The sequence below is a fragment of the Arachis ipaensis genome, chromosome B3 (assembly GCF_059453495.1).
Source record: "Arachis ipaensis isolate K30076 ecotype BB chromosome B3, ASM5945349v1, whole genome shotgun sequence".
Taxonomy (NCBI): Eukaryota; Viridiplantae; Streptophyta; class Magnoliopsida; order Fabales; family Fabaceae; genus Arachis; species Arachis ipaensis.
Window position 1 is genome coordinate 92,616,934 of NC_142438.1, and position 3,448 is coordinate 92,620,381.

The window sequence follows — 3,448 nt, forward strand, 5'->3', positions numbered from 1 at the left end:
TTAGAGATCATTTAAGTACATACGAACAATCTCAAAGGCTATTTTAAAATTTTAGTTTTTAAATACCATTTTGACAGTTTAACTTAGAAAGAAAACTAAAAATAATGAATATGGATCATAAATTCAAAAGCCATGCGAGAGTTGTAGTACAAAATAACATACGAACAGTCATGTAATCGTCTCATGACACAACATCTGATCTAAAATCTATTAAAATTAGAAACATTTCTTGTGTGCTCAAATAACAAATGAATATTCTTATTCTGCAACGTTAATTTTATTAGTCTGAGGTTAGTTTTTATTTTATTAACATTTTTAAATTTATATTAAAAATAATAATAAACCTACAATTATAATGTGAAATACAGTTAATTAATCAAAATAAGAGCATTGAAAAAAATTTTCATTAAATTGGGTATCATAAAGGTGGCAGCAAAAGAGTGCATAAATCTTATCCTTGATATAATTAATAGTCACCGTGAGAAGAATTATGAGAAACAGGCCTTCGTAATTCATTCTATTATTTGTAACTAAGGTTGTTGATTGCAACCAGTACTAGCATGAAAATAAAAGTGGATTTATGAAACACCATGGACAAGGCTTAGTGGAAAATAGATACATATACTTTAAGTGAATAAATAGTAATTAATTTTGCATTCCAAAATTTAAGTCTTGACTCATGAATAACTAAATAAGTCACAGGTTTGGCAGATCTTCTTATCACAAAAATTTAAAACATGATTACATGAATTTATGCAGAAAGGAGTTATTCAATTGTAAACTCCAAAGAAATAAACAAAATCTTGTAAAGGACATCTCAATCTGTCTAATATTCAAATGGGGATCTCAATCTATCTGAAGGACATCAAAATCTTGTAAAGTTGTATGTATGTTAATAATAAATGTTCAAAGCTAACCTTGTTCGCTACTTATGTTGCTCAAAACAATGTAGTATCCAAATAAATTTGTAGTTTTTATTACTCATGGGAGGAACAAACTGTACATGACTAAACACCAACTATCTGCATTGAGCTACCTCTCAAAATGTTGGCATTTTCTGCTTCGTTCAACCAGTGGTTATGAATGTTCCTGAAGCGAGCATGAATTTCTTTATGCAGCAGATAGAAGAACATCCTTTGCGAATGAGGCAGAGCTGTTATTAGGCGCACCCTTACTGCTTAGGATAAAAGTAACCAAATTATAAATCTGAACATTCTCAAATGATAGTATCTTCCTCCCCCTTGCAAATTGAGGACCATGTCCAATAAAAATGCTCCTCATGGAGAAGAATTCATTATCATATCCATGCGAACCACCACATTCTTTGTTCTTGGATCTCTTTTGCTTAACCTTGAAGCCTTCCTCAAGCTAGCCAATTATTGGAGGAATCCTATCGCTGGCCAAATAATGAAGCCTACTAGGTAGATCCTTTTTCAGATACACCTTCAAATGCTTCCCATTCTCAAATTTCCCAAAACTCAATCCTTGGTTCATCTTAGCAACAACATCTAAAGGTGAATAACCAGAAGGTGGCATGATAGCAAGTAATGGAGTATGAGAAATGACCCAATTATCTAGAACATTGATCCAAGGAGCAAGGTCATTGGAGAATATCTGTTTCTTATCACATGTAGTAACCATTCCATGATCACCGACCATAATGATAGTAACATCATAAAAAATCCCTCTTTGTTCCAAACCAGAAAACAACCAACCGATCATTTTATCAATTCTAGAATCAGCTTCGGTGATCTGAGGATCATCCGCACCAACCTTGTGACCCTGATGATCAGGATCCTCTAAATAAAGTGTCATGAAATCAGGGATTTCATCACTAGGCAAATCAACGTAGCTCAAAATAGCATCAACCCTATCCTCAAATGGAACAGAACTATTGTAATACCTACAAAAATTCAAAGGGCAATTCCAAGGACCTTTATATACCTGAGTGGTAAGCCAGAAGTATGTGGTAGTATTCAAACCATTCTTGATGATAGTTTCCTATAAAGGCTCACCAAGCCACCCTTTTAAGTCAATGGCTCGCATGTAGAAAGCATCGCCAGAGTGTGGATCCAAGAAATGGTCGTTGACGATGCTGTGGTATACAAGGTAGAGACCAGTGGCAATGGAGTAGTGGTTTGGGAAAGTTAGGGATGAAAAAACTGGGATCAAACCTGTTTTAGCTTCGGTTCTATTCCTGTGTAGATAGTTGTTCCCAAGGTATAGTTCGCCTTGCTTGATGTCTAGACTCACCTTTCCTGGGACTGGATGAAGTATACGTCTGCTCTTCTAAGAATAGCAGCAGTGGGCACCTGCAAAGGCACTCCAACCCTTAAGTTAGAAAGGGCGTAAGGTGATAAAGATGATATTCAGAGTGAATAGCGTACCTCTTTCATGCCAGGAGTAGATGTATTTATAAATTTGTTACGTTGGAGAGTTTTTTGGTATCCCTCAGAATGTTGAGGATTTTTAGGCCAATCTCTTTTGTGTAACTGTTTCTTAGTGGCTTCTTAGGAGAGATTCTCATCTTCTGTTGCTTGCTTTTGATCATGTGTTTATTTATTTAACTTCAATTCCAAGTTTTAAGTTTGATTGGGCCAGGTTACAGCTAACGGATTAGGTTCCATTTGCAATCAAGCATGCAATGTTAGGGGTTAGGGTCTTGAATTGATACCTGAATCGAAACCCATCTGAGGAATTTAAGATAACTTTTGGGCGATTGAGCTTTGTGAGAGGACGAGCATGAGACTCAGAAGGTGAAGGAGTTGGAGAAGGAGAAGTAGAAGGAGAAGCAGAAGAAGTGGCTGACGATGCTATTGTTGTTGATGAAGATGATGGTGATTTGGAAGAGAAGAAAAGGTAAGCGAAAGCAGAAGCTACACAGAAAGAGAGAGAGAGATGCAGGTAACGAGGATGAAAATGATGAATAAGAGTTTATTATTGGAAGTTGATAAAGGTTATGAAGAAGAAGAGTCAATGTTAAAAAAGAGAAGAGCCGTTGTAGAAGTAGAGTCGTCGTGGTCGTGTTCTTCATCGAGTTCATTGGCATTGGTTTGGTTGAATTCAATGTGGATGGTAGAGAATCCAAACCCATCTTCAGACATTCAAAAGAAAGATAAAAAGAAATTCGTTTAATTTCAGGTTGTGTCGGTGTTATTTACTGTAGATTTGGGGAGAAAGGGATCTTGTTATTGTTTAGTTGAGTTGAATCTAAGCAACTGTGGTGAGTTACAGATACAATGATGTTTGTTCGTTGTCAGCAGAGACTCCAAGTCAGCCACGGCCTCTAAAGTCATTGGTGGATCATGGGACGGGAAGGGAGTGATGCATTTTCATTATTAGTTATTTTTCTTTTAGAATTTCATATAAATAGTTAATAGTTTTTGTTTTATGAGAAATGATTTCATAGATTAGTAGGAACTACTTTTAAAATGCTTTGAATAATGTG

The 3,448-nt window shown here is 35.7% G+C and overlaps 1 pseudogene; it reads right to left on the minus strand.

The window, feature by feature from the left end:
- Window positions 1-1,006: 1,006 nt before the first annotated feature.
- On the minus strand, window positions 1,007-3,094 carry LOC107633345 (nucleotide pyrophosphatase/phosphodiesterase 1-like; annotated as a pseudogene).
- Window positions 3,095-3,448: the final 354 nt, after the last annotated feature.